General features: G+C 41.1%; 1 protein-coding gene and 1 pseudogene across 5 annotated transcripts in view; both read left to right on the forward strand.

The window, feature by feature from the left end:
- The window catches only part of ANKRD12 (ankyrin repeat domain 12), a 186,043-nt gene that overhangs the window by 19,829 nt on the left and 147,579 nt on the right, over window positions 1-18,635 (forward strand). The window lies entirely within an intron of this gene.
- On the forward strand, window positions 2,138-2,829 carry LOC142427699 (hepatoma-derived growth factor pseudogene; annotated as a pseudogene).

An 18,635-nucleotide genomic window follows, 5' to 3' on the forward strand; every position in this document is an offset into this window, starting at 1 on the left:
CTGTAGATTACCTACAATCATTGTTTAGCATCCCTTTCCGATGTTAAGTTACTTCTCCCCAGTCGCCCACCATACTCACCTTCAAACTGTAGTTGTTCCGCTCCCCTTGGTCTTGGCTTGATTTTCTGACAAGGTTCTCCTTCCATTCCTGTGAGCGGCCCATTGATTTACCCCAGTCTTGTCTCGATATTTACCCTCAAGTGGGTGGTCTCCCACTTCTCCCCTATTTCAGGAGTGACCCAGCCAGTGTGAGGTCTCCTCCCTCGAGGTGAGGTGGCTCTTGTGCATAAAAGGGAGGTGATGTATGGGTCATGCTGGTGGGTTGCCTTCTCCCCTTTTGTTCAGGAAACAGTCCCTAAAATTTGTTTAATTGGTATTTGTCCTTACAGTAGGAACTCATACAATACCTGTCCTTTTGTGATTGACTTACTTCACTCAGCATAATGGTTTACAGGTCCTTCCCTGTCTGCAGTGGTTCATGCTTCATCACTGTTTTTTAGGGATGCATTATATTCCATTGTGTGTATGTACCATAGTTTCTGTATCCATCCTTCTACTGTTGAGGATTTGGGCTGCTTCCAGTTTCTTGCTATTGTGAACTGGGTGCTTCTGTGAACCTGGGAGAGCATACATCCATTCGTGTTATATCTTGTATTTCTTTAGGGTGTATTCCTAATAGTGGTATTGTTGGATCATTTGGAATTTCATTTCCCAGCTGCTTTAAGTATCACCATATCTTTTTCCACAGCAACATATATGAGTGCCAGTCTCTCCACATTCTCATCTACATCCAGTAGTGCTCGTGAGCTTTTTTTTTTTAATGTGTTTGTTAGTCATTTGTACTTCATTTTTTAAATGAAGTGTCTGTTCATGCCTTTTTCTCATTTCTTAATTCGGTCTCCTGTTATTTTCTTATTGAGCTGTTGTGGGGTTCTGTAATTAGCCCTTCATCTGATGTTTCATTGGTGAAAAAAACTTTCCCAACCTGCGGGCTCTCATTTTACTGTCCAGATGAAGTCTTTTGGTGTGCGTAAGCGATGTGATTTCAGCATTTCCCATCTGTCTTGTCTTCTGCTGTGTATGCCTCCTTCATTACGCTCAGTAGTCTGTGTATGTCCTGCAATAGAGCCCTGAATTTTGTTCCAACCTTCTCCTTGATGATTCTTAGAGCTTTTGGGGTTTACATTTAGCTCTTTAGTCCAACTTTTGCATTCTAATTGCCAGTAATTCTCAGCACATCTTGGGTGCATCAATTTCAGACTGAAGACACTGGTAGAATTCTTCGATTTCTTCATCACTAGCTCTAGTGGTTGGTGCATAAATGTAATCGCTGTGTTGATTGTATTTCCTTGAATGCAGATAGATATTATCTTACTACAGACAACACTGTACTTCAGGATGGATCTTGAAAAGACCTTTCTGATGATGACTTTGCTGCAGCTGCCCTTGAGTGTACCATTCCTGGCTTTGTAAACCATGAGATTTTCTATTTCAAATTGCTAATTCCAGTCCAGTTCAGCTCACTAATGCCCGAATGTCAGTCGTTGCTCATTCTATTTCAGTTTTGACAATATCCAAATTCTAGATTTATCCAAAGTTCCAATTGTTACATCCAAAGTTCCAATTATTAATTGATATTTGTAACTGTTTCTTCTCATTTTGAGTTGTGGCCCATCAACAAATGAAGGTCTTGGAGGCTTTACTCCCAGACTTTATTCCATTCATGGCACCATGGTAACTTTACTTTGAGAGGGCAGCTCGCCCTCAGTCATATTTCATATGCCTTCTGACCTGAGGGGTCTCTCCCCTAGCACTAACAATGTTCAGCTTCTGTTCACTAGGTTTTCAGCACCGGACAGTGTTTTAATTCTCCTTAAAAGGTTTTCATTGGCAAATTCCTCAGAAGTAAACAGCCTATTCTTCAGTTATTTTGTTCTAGGTCTGGAAGCTGTGCTGAAAGCTGTTCACTTTGGGGTGGCCCTACTGATTTTGCAATGGCAATGAAAACACAAACAACTGCACTAGCGTGCACCCACCAAACTCGAGTGTTGCCCCTATCTGTGCCTGTCTCCTCCGTGTGGCGCTGAAGAAAGAAGCTGTGGCTTCGCTGCAGTTACAGATGAAGGATGACCCACACTGGCCGTCCTGGATTGACAAGATGCCTGGAGTAGAGGTGAAATCAACAGCCAACAAATACCAAGTCTTCTTTTTTGGAATCCATGAGACACAGCATCCTTGGGCCCCTACAGACCTCTTCCCTTATGGAGAGACCAAGGAGACGTTTGCAAGCCCAACAAGAGGAAAGGGTCCAGTGAGGGGCTGTGGGAAATGGAGAACAATCCTGCTGTCAACACTTCTGACTGTCCTCCCAGAAAAAGAGCTACATGGTAGAATCTGAGCCAGGACCGAGGTCCACAGAGGGTGACAGTGACAAGAAGGGAAATGCTGGGGGCAACAATAATGAGGAGAGAAAGCTGGTCATTGACCAGCCTACCAAGGAGAAGAATGAGAAGGAGGTGCTGAAGAGAGTGGGTGACCTGCTGGAGGACTCCCCAGAGCATCCAAAGGAGCCCGCAGACTTTGAAGAGAGAGAAGGAAGTGACTGCCATGGAGGGTGAGAGGCGTCTGCAGAGGTAGAAAAGAATAGCACCACCTCTGAACTGGGCTCTGGCCAGGGGCCTCCCCAGGAGGGAGGAGGAAGAAAAGGAAGAGGAAAAAGACGAAGAAGCTGCCAAAGAAAGTGCTGAAGGTGTCAGGCATCAGAGCTCTGGAGAGCCTGTAGCCACCAGTGTTTCCAGAGGAACCCCCACCCATTCTTGCTGCGTGTGAGTGCTACTGAAGAAATTGGCCATGGCCTGACAACTGGAAACCCCTCCCCCCACTCCACCCCATTCTCCTGTTCCCTCACTCTTCTCACCACGTGGCCCCTGGAGATTGACCTGGATGGGATAGGCCACCTGGCCCTCACCTCCATGTCTTCACACCCCTGTGATCTGAGTCAGGGCCATGTTCTCTGCTTCCTGGGATGAGATGAAGCCATAGCTGTTCTGTGCTAGAGCTATTTTCCAGGACTTGGGGCCTGGCTTAGCTTTTCTCACCTTTTGACACCCCTATCTCTCTCCCCAGGCATTCTGAAATTCTGGGTTGGGATTAGAGGTAGGAATGGAAAGGCTGGAGGGTAAACTACCAGGTGGTTGTCTGGGTGGTTTGGGTGGACAGTCATGGCAGGGTGGAGGGCAGAAGGACAGGCTGTGGCATCTTCCTGAATTCCTGTCTCTTCACACGTATTCCAGCTGCCTTGCTTCAGGGAAAGTGGGGGAGCTTATAGGGGGTGGGCTCCCTTCCACTGAATAATGACCATTCTTTTGTTGACCCAGGAAGCTCTGGTTTATCATCACAAGGTTTTGTGACTCCAAGGTTGTTTGGGCCAAGAACATGAGATATGAAGGGCTGACTTTACCCAACTTGGGTGGGAGTTAAGAGCACCTGTCCTCTTTCAATCCCCAGGGCCAGCGATGGGATGCATTGGAGTGAACCTAGCTGCCCTCCTCTCTCTCTCCAAAAGCACCAAAGGCCAGCATATAGTCATATGACTTACCCAAATATAAAGAAGTCATATTTTTTAGGAATCATTTTAAAAAGATAATTTAAAGACTCCCTATCGTCTCCCTTGTCCCCCTTTGCTCCTCTCTTCCCCATCATTGTTCCCATTTCTGAAGGGCCCTGGGAGGCTCCCCATCTCTTTGGGACTTAACTTTCTCTTCTAGCTGGGACTTGGGTGCTCCTTTGGGTGTCATTCCCCATCCACATAGCCCCACCTGGTCCTCTCAGTATGGTAACAGCTCTGATTGGTAACCTCCTCTGAGTGCCCCCTCTCAACCTCTTCCTAGTGGTCTCCATGCTTCTCCTCTGTCTTTCGTCTCTTTCACCCTTGCCTCGCTCCCTTGCGCTCTGATGAAAAATTGCTGACTGTAGCTTTGGAAACGTTTAGCTCTGAGAACTATAGACCATTTCATTCCTCGGACAAGAAAGCCAATTAATGGCTAAAAAGACATAGCAGTGACACAGCTTCCAGCATCACAGCAACACACAAGCCACCACAGTACGGCAACTGACAAAGTGGTGGTGTGAGTGTAAAGGAGGAGATTTGAAAACTCTTTCAGTGAGTGCCTCTGAGAAGTTCAAAGTCCCTGCTTTCTGATTAGTGATGAAGTATGTTACCACTATTGCCAGCGAAGGTCTCCATCTACAAACATGTTACTCTGAGTTGATGCTGACTCTTAATGACCCTATAGAATGGCATAGAACTGGACCCATAGGGTTCCCTAGGCCCTATCTTTATGGAAGCAGTAAATACAAGGGTACTTCAAAGATTCTTAGAAAACAGAATTAAAGATAAAGGACTTAAATCATTTTACAGCTCTTAGAACAATCCACATCTCCAGTTTATAAAAAGATACAGGAGGTGGTAGCAGAATTCTTAATTACAAAGTGTTTTCCAATTTTCAGAATTTGAAAGACTATTCCTATCCCCGTATAAAATGAGTATATTCTTCTGTTCTTGAGAGGGATATAAATATTATATTTGTACTTGCAGCATTAGTAATTTTTTTCAGGTCTCAGTACCATAGATGCAAATACAGCTGCCGCATACGTTTTTAAGAGCTCTGGCTACTATGTAAAAATTGAGTGGTTCTTATTTTTATTTACTGATTATAAAAGTGAGTGAGTGGTTCTTATTTTTATTTACTGATTATAAAAGTTGCTGTCCTTGTTCACAGCTATGGCTCATGGTGACTCATGGTCACCATATGCCCAACAGAATGAAATGCCAGCCAGTTGTTCACCATTCACATAATCTGTTGGTGATTGAACTGAGGTGTGATCCATAGAGTTTTCATTGGTTGATTTTAAGAAATAGATCACCAGGCTTTTTTTACTGAGTTCATTTTAGTTTAGAAGCTCTGCTTAAACCTGTTCAGCATCATAGCAAAAGCAGGCCTCCACTGATAGATAGGTCGTGGCAGTACATGAAGTTCATTAACTGGGTATTAGACCAGATACTCCAGAATGGGAGACAAGAACTCTACCACTGAAACACCAATCCTTCCTTAATGATTAAAAATGTGCAAGTTCATTGTGAAAGTTAAAATAATATCAACACACTCACAACAAAAACAAACTCACTGCCATTGGGTCAACTCCAATTTGTAACCCCTACTGGACAGAGTAGAACTGCCCTTGTGGGTTTCCAAGGCTATAAATCTTTATAGGAGTAGGAACCCTCATCTTTCTTCTGTGGAGCACCTTGTGGATTTGAACTACTGATTTTGTGATGAGCGGCCCAGCACAACTTACGATGCCACTAGGGCACAACTGGAACATGAAAATCCCTTTAGGACATTAGGAACAGTTTTGAGGATATTGTAGATGTCTATTTACCTTAGAGGATTAGCTGTGCTTGTACCTTTGTCTGTTTTATTAGCATTTTGTATGCTAATGGTTAAATTTGTGACTTTTATGCTAATGAATGCTTGGTCTGGAATGCAATTCTCAGGTCCGGTGTTGTTATGTGGGAAAATGTTACGGATTAACAGCCAATAAGCAATCCAATGAAAATAAGCCATTATTTTTCTTTGGGAAGGTGTAGTAAAAGTTATTCCCTTTTCACACTTGAGCTTGTTTAAGGAGTTAAGAGAAAGTCTAGTTTATATCTTAGAAGTAAAGCTTTTTATTTCCATTACTTATCAAAACCATTTTTAAAATGAGAAAGGACTGGGTTGTATGACCTTAGTTTTAGAGAGGAATATTTAGTATTTATATCTAATGGCTTGTTCTTTTTTAATATGGGGGAAAACACCGTGATTTATAGATTAAGCAATCATGTTTACATTCATACATAGAATGTTACAGTGGAGTGAAATTGCTATAAATCTACCTCTTATTTTAGAATCAGATATTTGAAAAGAATAGAGATTTTGAGTGTCATTTAATCCAACTATTTTAACAGTAGGTTTATGGCTGTTTCTTCTATACCTATCTCTGTGGACACATGTCAAATTTACATGGGAATGAAACCACCATTTTCCTTAAAAAACAACTTACTACATTAAAAAACAATATAATATGCTTAGCTTATAAATGAAATTATGATCCTATATACATATATAATTTAAAATATTTAACATTCTACGCCATTTGAGATATCATAAGGTCTCTTGGGTTGGTCAGTATGACAGTATCTGCTGCATTGTTTGCCTTTACATTTGATGTTTACTTTCCAAGAACTTTTCTACTATGTTTATATTTATTACCGAAGTAATGCTTTCATTATTGAAACTGATTTACTGGGATTAATGCTCAATTTATGTTCTTGTCAAATTGATACATATCCCTAGAGATAGGTATACCATACAGAGAATTTCAAGATTAGAAGGCTTAGAAGAAAATGAATTTGGATATATATTTGTCTTGTTAGATGGATAAAAGTCTGCATAAATGGTAGGAGGTAAAGGTAAACTATTTTTGTAATTTTCATTGTGGAAATTGATAGATGTCAAAATGATGCATCCTGTAAACTTAGTGTTAAAGAAGAAACAAATACAGAGAAATGCTGTAGGGCTAACTGTCGTCAATCATGTTAGAATAGACTCTTGAGAGATCATAAAACGGAATTGTTCAGTCACTTTAAGAAGAGTTGTGCAATCACTACAAGCGATTTCGGAACATTTTCTTCTCATGTTCATCGCTGTCGGCTCCTTGTTTACCCCTAAGCTTCCCTGCCATGCCCCTAAGTAGTTATTAGCCCCTTTACTGCCTCTACAGATTTACCTATCCTAGATTTCATATACAGAAAATCATATGATTGAATGATTAAGTTGTATGATATGTGATATGTGAAGTACATGACAAGAAAACTATCCCCCAAATCAAAGGAAATAATGCATTGGCAAATCTACTGCACACGAACTCAAATTGTTGAAGAACAAAGGTGCCATTTTGAGGACTAAGTTGACCTGACCTGACCCAAACCATGATGTTTTCATTCGCCTCATATTCATGTGAAAGCTGAGTGAACCAGAAGAATTATTCTTGCATTTGAATTATGATGTTTGTAAAGACTATGGACTAGCAGAAAATGTACAAATCTGTCTTGGAAGAAGTACAGTCAGAATATGCCCGAGAACAAGGATAGCATCATCTCACACACGTTGGGCTTATCAGGAGAAAGTAGTCATTGGACAAGGATTTCATATTTGGTAACGTAGAGGGTGTGTGAAAAAGATGGTGCTCAAGGAGATGGATCGACACAGTGGCTAAAACAATAGGCTCAAACATACCAATTGTGAGGACAGTGAAGGTCTGGGCAGAGTTTCATTCTGTTGCATGTAGGATCACTATGTGTCAGGATTGACTGGACAGCATCTGACAACAGCAGCATGTGAGGACGGTGAGATTTCACCTCACTTTGGACATGTTATCAGGTGGGACCAGTTCCCCGGGAAGAACATTGTGACTGGTAGAATATGAATGAAAAAGAGAGCTCAGTCCTCAAAGAGATGGATGAATGGATACCACAGCTACTATAATGAGCTCAGTGATTTTAAGGAAGATCAAGACCCAGCAGTGTTTTATTCTATTGTACCTAGGTTGTTATGTGTTGAAACTGACTCAATGGCACCCAACAACAGTAGCATGAACAATTCAATTACTTTGTTTCTGAAATAAATGAAACTTGGAGTTTGCTCAAACCATAATGTAAGTAAGGGTCAAATGCATTACCCTGAAAGGTCATTGAATTTTCTTTTTTTTTAACTTTTTTTGGTAATTATTTATTTATTTTTTTAACAATTTATTGGGGCTCATACAATTCTTATCAAAGTTCTTACATATACATACATCAATTGTATAAAGCACATCTGTACAGTCTTTGCCCTAATCATTTTTTTCTCCTCTTTTCTTTTTTTACATTTTATTAGGGACTCATACAACTCTTATCACCATCCATACATATACATCCATCAATTGTATAAAGCACATCCATACATTCCCTGCCCCAATCATTCTCAAGGCATTTGCTCTCCACTTAAGCCCCTCGCATCAGGTCCTCTTTTTTTTTTCCCCCTCTCTCCCCTTTCCCCCCTCCCTCATGTGCCCTTGGTAATTTATACATCGTTATTTTGTCATATCTTGCCCTATCTGGAGTCTCCCTTCCCCCCCTTCTCTCCTGTCCCTCTCCCAGGGAAGAGGTCACATGTGGATCCTTGTAATCAGTTCCCCCTTTCCAACCCACTCACCCTCCACTCTCCCAGCATCGTCCCTCACATCCTTGGTCCTGAAGGTATCATCCACCCTGGATTCCCTGTGCCTCCAGCCCTCATATGTACCAGTGTACAGCCTCTGTCCTATCCAGGCCTGCAAGGTAGAATTCGGATCATGGTAGTTGGGGGGAGGAAGCATCCAGGATCTGGGGGAAAGCTGTGTTCTTCATCGGTACTACCTCGCACCCTAATTAACCCATCTCCTCTCCTAAACCCCTCTATGAGGGGATCTCCATTGGCCGACACTTGGGCCTTGGGTCTCCACTCTGCACTTCCCCCTTCATTTAATATGGTATATATATACATATATATACACATATATACACATACATACACACACTTATATCGTTTGTTTTTTTTTTTTGCATGATGCCTTATACCTGGTCCCTTGGCACCTCGTGATCGCACTGGCCGGTGTGCTTCTTCCATGTGGGCTTTTTTGCTTCTGAGCTAGATGGCCGCTTGTTCACCTTCAAGCCTTTAAGAATTTTCTTTCTGTGACTTGACTCTTTACTAATTTTGGAGGATACTTTTTTTTTTTTAACCTCTGCAGTAATTCTGCTTGGCAGGAATTAGAATGGATAAACATGAGTTCCCAATCCATGTGGTTGTTACCGTTTTATTTTCTTAGGATAGAATATAGTTTATAATAATTTTAGAGAGCTATATTTTAGTATTTTTATTTGCAAGGACTATGCTGTTATGTAATTTTACTTACTTTTATCATAGCCTCAGTAATTGATCACTTATCATTATTACTTAATAATACAGAGGAAGACATCAAAAAATTATGATTTTGTTATCAATTATATTTAATATTCAAGTGTGCTAGTGACTTCTAGATAAGATAGTAGACTCAGCTGACTGGCAAAGGTCCCTTTTCCAAATATATGGAAATGTTAGGTTAAAAGTAAGGCATTAAAAAATATTTATTGGACTTGAAAGCAAGAAAGAAAAATCTACAAGTGCCTGAAATGAAGAAAAAACTCAGTTACAGTAAAAAATAGAAACTGAAGCTCTGCCCTCCAGGGAAAATACATAAAAACTTTAGTCTCCTCTTTGAGATTTAATCCATAGTGCCAGGAATGCCTAGGAGCTGAAAATGGGCCCACAGCAAGAAGAATCTGAATTATTAAGGAAAGAAGCCTAGAAAAAGTACATTTACCAGTTTAATTAAAATTTTTAATTTAAATAAAAACTACAGTGATGTAACACTTCCTACCTACTAGGATACCTATTTAAAAATGGGAGGAACTCTGGGAAGGTGGTGGCCAAGTAGTCCTACATAGAACTCTCCCTGCTTCAGTCCAAAACCAACAGGTAGAGGGGACTCACACTTTGAAAAATTAGACATGTGACCAGAATTGTAAGTTCTCCAGGAATATTTTGATCCCTCCTCCTTTTATAAAAGGAAAAACAAAATCCATTTTCACCTCCAGAGAACACAGAGCTCCGCACAGCAGCAAGTTTCTGCTGTTGTCTTTCCAAGCTCTGCTACCACCAGTTTAATGGACTCCCAATCCCAACTGCCCCCCAATTAGAAACGCTTCTCACCTGGTGCCCCCATCTCCTATCCCTTTCTGACCTCTGTGAACCCTGCCTGGAGGCCAGATCTCTTCATGGGTCACCTGGAATCTATCTCCACTCTATCACCTGGTCCACCCTCACCCTCCTTTTTTTTTTTAATACTTTTATTGGGGGTCTTTCATCTCTTATCACAATCCATACAATCAATCCATTGTGTTAAGCACATTTATACATATGCTGCCATAATCATTTTCAGTGAATTTTCTTTCTACTTGAGCCCTTGATATCAGCTCCTCATTTCCCCCCTCCCTTTCCGACCCGCCCTCCCTCATGAACCCTTGATAAGTTATAGATTGTTATTTTCATATCTTACATTGTCCTCTGTCATTCTTCACCCACTTTTATGTTGTTTGTCCCCCTGTGGTGGGGGTTATATATTGATCCTTATGATTGATTCTCCCTTTCTGCCCCCACCTTCCCCTTTTCCTCATGGTATCTCTCTTCTCTTTGTTGGTATTGAGGTGCTATCTATCCTGGATCCCCTGTGTTGCAGGCTCTTACCTGTAGCAGTGTGCATGCTCTGGTCTTACCTGATTAATAAAGTAGAATTGAGGTCATGATAGTGGGGGGAAGGAAGCATAAAGGAACTAGAGGAAAGTCATATGTTTCTTCAGTGCTGTATTGCACCCTAACTGGCTCATCTCTTCCTTGTAACCCTTATGTTAGGGGAAGTCCAATTGTCTATAGATGGGCTTTGGGTTTCCACTCCACACCCCCTCCCCCTATTCACATTGGGTATGATTTTGTTCTGGGTCTTAGATGACTGATACCTGATCCCATCGATACCTCATGATCATACAGGCTGTTTTGCTTCTTCCATGTGGGCTTTGTTGCTTCTCAGCTAGATGGCTACTTGTTTATCTTCAAGCCTTTAAAACCCGAGACGCTATATCTTTTGATAGTCGGGCACCATCAGCTTTCTTCACCACATTTACTTATGCACCCATTTTGTCTTCAGTGATTGTTTTGGGAAGGTGAGCATCACAGAATGAAGGATTGTTAGAGCAAAGTGTTCTTGTGTTGAGGGAATACTTGAGTTGAGGCCCACTGGCCATCTGCAACCTTAATTCTTAACACATAGAAAAAGTACACCCTCCTTGCAAGAGTTTAGTTCCAATGGCCTCCTAGCAAACTCAAATCAGTTTTACCAAGAACCTAACGGGTAGGGATCTGCACCCTGGTAAATCAGATACCCAATCAGAACTCTGGGTGCTTTAAGTGTATTTTTAATTTTTCTGTAAAAACAACAACAACACACAAAACACTCATTTGCAAAGAACCTGGAACTAGGTATGCTAGCGAGTCTTGGTGGCTCTCCCTTTCCCAGTTTGTGCTTTGTGGGTGTCAGGAGATAACCTCCTCCTGACCTCCCCCTGATTAAAAGTTCCCCTTTACCTTAGTTCCCCATTCCTACTGCCTATTTCCACCCTGAAACTCCTGCATGGAGGGCAGAGAGTGTGACTTGACATAGAATCCTACTACCTTGCCAGTATTTCTCAAAGGACTCTCTCCGTCTTAGAGCAGGGAATCTGTGTGCTGCTAGACCAAGAACCCTCCGATATAAACATAATAATGTCAATCTGCTGTGTTCTCTATGATATAGTGAATCAACAAGTGACTCTGGCAGCTTGCTAGATACACTGCACATACCCCATCCACTACTACTTCAAGACCCTGCACCCCTTTCTCACTCAGACACACTTTCACATAAACTAACAGGTAGTAGCACACCTCTTAAAATACACTTTTCCAATATATCAAAAGTCACTGTATTTAACTTGAAGACTATGGTTAATACCCTCACTTAAGCTCCTGTCTTCTATTCATGCTACTCACTGAACTCTATCACTTCTTCCTCATCTCCACACAATAGAGTTTCTAGCGCCTATCTGATCTCCCACCTCTAACCTGAGTCAACCTATTCCTTCCTACACAACCCAGAACCCTGCACACCATTCTACAGCTGAACCACTATGCCTCACAAACAACAGCTAACAGCAGTAATGGTAAAAAATCAAGAGAAACAAAAGTTAACAACTGAAGATTACCCAAACCCAGTATTCTACATCGCTTCCCTCTGGTATGACCTTTGGAGCATGTTGTCCACCTTAAAGATCCATGGGTCAATGTCCCAGTGCTCGATGGCACATGGGCTGGGCCCCTAGGGGGTGTGCAGAAACTTGGACCAATGTGACTTATTAGAATGATTTTCTCCTCTTTTTTAAAATGTGTATATTCATTGCTATAAACTGACCTCTGATATAAGCTGACCGCTTGTGCTGTGTCCCAAAGGTTTGGGTAATGTGTTATCCTTCCCTTTTTGTTTCTAGGAGCCTCTTATTTGAGTAGTGTGTTGTTGGGCCTCCATGTGCTTGTCTCTTTTTATACTTTCTATTGTTTTATGCACTAAGGCACTGTGGTTTGAGACTGTGCTTTGAGTCATCTCTCTGCATTTGAATTCTCCATGCGATATGGAAACCCCACTAGGTGAACTAGACTGTATCTCAAACATACCTAAACTTGAGGACTTAAGACTGAAATTATAGGATGTGTGAAGAAGCAGAAGACAGCATTACTAGAGTATTGAAAATGTCAGTAGGTGAACTAATATTTGCTTAATACTTCAAGCCCTACTTGCTATATTGTGATACATATTATTCTGTCAGACCTGTGTCTGACATTGTCAGTGAACATTATTGTAATTTTGCCTTATCACCAACTGCCATTGTTTTTGCCTCCAGCCACGTAACGATTTATTCTGTACAGGTGAATAATCTAGGTATTGCAATATGTAGTTAACCTACACTTGTTCAATATCCTTTCACACACAGAAACACCCCCCAAAACCAAATTCATTGCCATCAAGTCAATGCTGACTCATAGTGACCCCCTGTAGGTTTCTGAGACTAACTTAACTAGAATAGAAAGCCCAGTGTTTCTTGCACATAGCTGCTGCTGATTTTGAACTGCTGTCTATGTAGCGCGCAGCCCAATGTGTAATCACTATATCACCAGGCTTCCACTCAATAGTATTTTAAAATTAGTACCATGGGCTATAATCAATGACACTATAAACATAATGCCCGTATGCTCCAGGAGATGGTTGTTAGGATTCGCTACCATAAAATAACAAGGATGTCTGTAAGGTGAATCAGAGGCGGATAAAAAACATAGATTCAAGAATGGATCTGGGACTCGCTTTTATTCCGTGCTCCAGTCTAAGAACAGTTAGTTTCTACAACATAGCCCTGCTCGATACTTGCCCTTAACAAGAAAACACATAGAATATGGTACCATAAAAAAGTGCAGTGAAGATAATAGATTTTGCTTGGCTATCAAAAAGAATAGCATCTGGGGTCTTAAAGACTTTTTTCCAAAGTGAGATATCAACCAAGCCCACATGGAAGAAACACACCAATATCCGTGATTCAAGGATTATAAATTATATAATCCAAATCTGAAGGAGGAAATACACCTGGGTACCCAATAAAAATGGATAAAAAGCTCCTCTGGGTGGAGCTTTCATAATACACAGAACAGTGTGTGGCTGTGAAGTTTTGTTTCCTGCTTGGGGAAAATGCCGTAGAAACTTGTGAGGTGGAACACAGTTTACAAGGATAGCGCTATGGTAAAAACAAGTGTATGAGTGGTTTTTCTGTTTCAAAAAAGGTGAAATGTCGATTGATGACACACCTCATCTGGACGTCCGTTCAGCTTCCTGAATGGTTGAAGATGTCAACTCATAGTGCATTTGGAGTTTGTTTCACCAGGTCAGGCTGCTAACCAAGCTTTCTATTTAGAGTTTATGAAAATATTGCATGACAGTGTGTGACCAAAAAAACCTGAGATGTGGCAGAAAGGGGACTAGTTTTGTCATCACGACAATGCACCTGCTCACGCAGCCATCTCAGTCTGCTAGTTTCAGGCAAAAAACCACATGCATCTCTTGCCCCATGCACCTTACTCACCTGACCTCACTCCATGCGACTTGTTTTTGTTTCTGCGAATTAAGAGGGGCATGAAAGGGCAGTGATTTGAGGACATAGAAGAGGTGAAGAAAAAAATGAGGGAGGTGCTGTCAGCCATCCAAACAGATAAGTTCCAAAAATGTTTCCAAGAATAGAATCACAGATTTGACAAACGTAGTAAGTGTAATGGAGAGTACTTTGGTAGTGATAAGGTTGTTGTTGGTTTTTTAAATTAAATACATCGCTTTGAAAAAAATGGGGTTTTTTTGGGGGGGGGGTACCCATTCATGGTGTCAGAGCTCAAAAATGGTCCCAGAGGCTATGGATGACAGTGAAAGCCCAAATTCCATTTGTAGGATCCACACAGGGAATACACCTCCAGTGATTTCCTACTAGCCATGCTTGAGGGAGGCGAAGAACCTGGTGTGATGACTATAGAATATTAAAATGATAAATGTAACTTTTATGGTTAGAACCTTGTCATTCGATCTCCCTTCTGGTACACTTTGGGTGTGTTGTGGTTTTTAATATGTTCTCTTTTTTTCATATTGGAGCTTATCTCTGTTGTATATTGTCATTATCAGTAGCCTCTTGACTCTTCAGTGTTTTTCTATGTTTTTCTGTCTTGGAAACCCAGGATGAGTGAATCAATGGTGACAGCAACTAGAATAAGGGCTCCGGGGGGTATGGCTGGGATGTGATGAGCAGGGTAAGAGGGAGCTGATATCAAGGAGTTCAAAAAGGAAGAAAATGGTTTGAACTGGATTTGGGTAGTTATTGTACAACACTGCTTGATATGGTTGAACTATGGAATGGTATGATGTCTGGATTGATTCCTAATAATTTAGTTTGGGGGGAGAAAAAAAGAAATGGATATGATCGAAGTATTGAATTGTGTGATTTGTTCATTATATGCGAATAAACAATTTTTAAAAACAACTGGAAAGCAACAAGAATTGGTGGAGAGGTGGAGAAATTGGAACCCTTGTTCATTGCTGGTGGGAATGTAAAATGTTGCAGCCATTTGGCACTTTCTCATCATTTTTGGACATAGAAACAACAGTTAAATGAATATCTATATACACTATTTTTGTATATTTGTTTAAGTACACTTGCAGTATAAATACCTAGCAGTTGGATAACCAGAACAAAAGAGTGTACATTTGTATATACTTGAATGGTTTTCACCAAATTCTCCTCTGCTTTGGGCTGGGTTTTCTAAAGAAGTAAAACCAGTGAACTGTATATATGTTTACATAGAGAGGAGTGACTCATAGTTTTAGAGGCTGACAAGTTCCCAACCCATAGATTCAATGTCAGTCTGCTGGCTTCTCCTCACTCATGTAGTTGCTGGGATTAATAAACTAAAAATCAACAGGTCAGACTGCAGGCTTCTAGTTGCTGAGGTGAATGATTCCAAGGTGCCCAGGTAAGGTAACAGTCTTGCAGGATTGGCCGGCAATATTGCAGGCTGCTGAGTCAAGTCCAAAGAACTGGAGGTCAGATAATGAACCATTTGCCAGGTCCAAACCCAGCAAACCTTTCCGCTTCCCGTCCCCCCAACCCTCCGCCCCCAACCACCACCACCATAATATCCACCTACATCGGAAGCAGACTATATTTCCAAAAGGAATGCTGGTGGCTAAAAGTTAAGGACTGCAATCTGCAAGGCCATCAGTTACCCCACCAGCCACTCTATGGGAGAAAGACAGGACTTTCTACTCCCGTCGAGAGTTAGCTACTCTTGGAAAACTCACAGGGGCGACTCTACCCTGTCCTATAGGGTTACTATGAGTCCACATGGACTTGATGGCAGTGAGCAGAGTTTATGCTGCAAGGAAACTGCTTTTCCCTTGACTTGCTACATAAAATAGATCTTCACATGGTAGTCATTGCATTATATTAGATCTCATCATGGGGGATTACTACAGTTATCCTGATTTTCATCTCATATCAACAGTGCTTGATCTTTGCATCCTTACCCACATAGCCTTAAACTTTGCTGGTCTTTTAAGTTAATAGTAGGGTCTTATTATTCTATAACTTTAAAATTATGAATGAATTTGAATAAATACATGCATGAGGGGCCTTTAAAATTTTTGTGGAAAATGAAATGAAAAGATAATGGGACATTTTGTATTTCTTGTTCTTTAAAATACCTCTTCCTTTAAAAGAAAAAGGAAATAGAGGAAAGAACTAGGAGGCAAAGGGCATTTATAGAGGTCTAAATATAGGCATGTACATATGTAAATATATTTATATATGACAATGAGGAAATAGATCTATATACATATGTCGGCTTAGTATTAAGGTACCAGATGGACATTGGGCCTCCACTCAAGTACTCCCTCAACGCAAAAACACTTTTCACCTTCCTGACATGATCGCTGAAGACACAGCATGTGCATAAGCAAATGTGGTGAAGAAAGCTGATGGTACCCGGCTATCAAAAGATAAAGCATCTGGAGTCTTAAAGGCTTGAAGATAAACAAGTGGCCATCTAGCTGAGAAGAAACAAAGCCCACGTGGAAGAAGCACACCAGTCTGTGTGATCATGAGGTGTCGATAGGATCAGGTATCAGGCATCAAAGACCCAGAACAAAAACTCATCATTGTGAATTAAGGGGAGTGTAGCGTGAAGACCAAAAGCCCATCTGTAGGCAACTGGACATCTCCTTACAGAATGGTTGCAGGGAGGAGATGAGCCAGTCAGGGTGCAGTGTACCACTGATGAAAAAGTTTCCTCTAATTCTATTTTATTTTTTACATTTTATTAGGGGCTCATACAACTCTTATCTCAATCCACACATATACATACATCAATTGTATAAAGCACATCCATACATTCTTTGCCCTAATCACTCTCAAAGCATTTGCTCTCCACTTAAGCCCTCTGCCTCAGGTCCTCTTTTTTTCCCCCTCCCTCCCCACTCCCCCCCCCTCTAATTCTTTAATGCTTCCTCCTCCCCACTGGCATGATCCCAATTCTACCTTAAAAATCCGGCTAGACCAGAGGATGTACACTGGTACAGATAGGAACTGGAAATAGAGGAAATCCAGGACAAATAGAACCTCAGGACCAATAATGAGAGTAGCGATACCAGGAGGGGTAGGGGATAGGGGGAACCAATCACAATAATCTACATTTAACCCCCTCCCTGGGGGATGGACAACAGAAAAGTGGGGTGAAGGGAGACATGGGACAGTGTAAGACATGAAATAATAATTTATAAATTATCAAGGGGGAGGGAAGAAGGGAGGATGGGGGTGGGAGGGAGAAAATGAGCTGATAAGAAGGGCTCAAGTAAGAAGAAAATATTTTGAGAATGATGATGGCAACAGTGTACAAATGTGCTTGACACGATGGATGTATGGATTGTGATAAGAGTTGTACGACCACCCAATAATATGATTTATAAAAATAAAAACAAAAACTACCCCTCATGCTCTCTTCCGATTTTTTTGCAGTTAGTCGATCATCTACATATTACTAATTTTCTTTATTGTTTTGATAATTTTTCATGTGTTTGCAAAATGTTTTCTTGTCTCCATGATAATTGATTGTATAAGTTTTACATCTTTTTGAGAACTCTTAAAGATGGTTTTCAGCAATTATGTTACGTGTTAGTGTGATAGTTAAGGTTTCTTGTGCCAACCAGGCTGATAAACACATGTGGGATTAATTGAAAGGCAGAGAGATAAATGGCTCAGTGAGTCTCACCATTCTAGTTTTTGGGTCTCTTGCTTTCCGATGGTCAGACGCGGGTGCAGTTGCCAGTTCCCTGCTTCAGCTGGCACGGCTCACTTCCTGCAAGACCTCCCTGAGGGGAAGCTGCTTGGACCTACCCCGATGCAGCCCTGGGTGCAGGAGCAGCCGTGTGGAGACCCCTGCCAATGCTGAGATGCTTACACATTGACTGATTCAGTTTTCCTCCTGCAGTCGGGGTCATTGCATCTGTTTTGTGAGATTGAGGAGGACTTTGTAGATTGGTGTCGGACATATGGGCTAATGTTGGACTTAAGCGGGTTTGGACAACACTGGATTGGGATGCTTTCTTATGTACACTTACCCTTTATATACCATTCTCTCTTATACATACACATTTCTGTGGATTTGTTTCCCTAGTTTACCCAGACTAAAACAGTTAGAAAGGCTTGTCCCATTTAAGACTGTTTCCTAGCACTTCCTTAGATTAAATTTTGCATTTATATCTTTGAACCAGATAACAGCATTTTTAAAAATCTGTTAAGATTATTCTGAAGTTTATTTAGTCAGGATTGGCAACATGATTTTAGAAATAGGAATGATAAGAAGGAGTAAGATATTTTTTAAAACTGTACAATAAACGCAGTAATTATTAGCACAAAGTGGAAGGACAGAATAGTGCAGCAGACTTTAATGTCATAAAGCAGATTCAGACATATAAAAGATAAGATTGTGATTTAGAATGCCATAACAGATGGATGAGCAGAATAAACATCAAAAGAAGTTAAAAGAAATAAGATTGAATACAAGGGGCTAGCTACCCCCTCCCCCTGGGAATAAAACCAAAACGGAATTGTGCTGGGTAGAGCAGAGCTTTTGTAATACGCATTCCCTGCTCCCCCCGCCCGCCACCTCTAGGCAGTGGAGCATTAAGCGGTTCTCTCTGAGCTAGTGCACCCAGTGGCCTGCCTGGGAGGGTTCTCTCTGGTCACAGTGAATTTTTTCGTAAAAGCAGTTTCACTCAAATCTGTTTTTTTGTGATGGCTGATTTAA

Source organism: Tenrec ecaudatus, chromosome 15 (assembly GCF_050624435.1).
Source record: "Tenrec ecaudatus isolate mTenEca1 chromosome 15, mTenEca1.hap1, whole genome shotgun sequence".
NCBI lineage: Eukaryota > Metazoa > Chordata > Mammalia > Afrosoricida > Tenrecidae > Tenrec > Tenrec ecaudatus.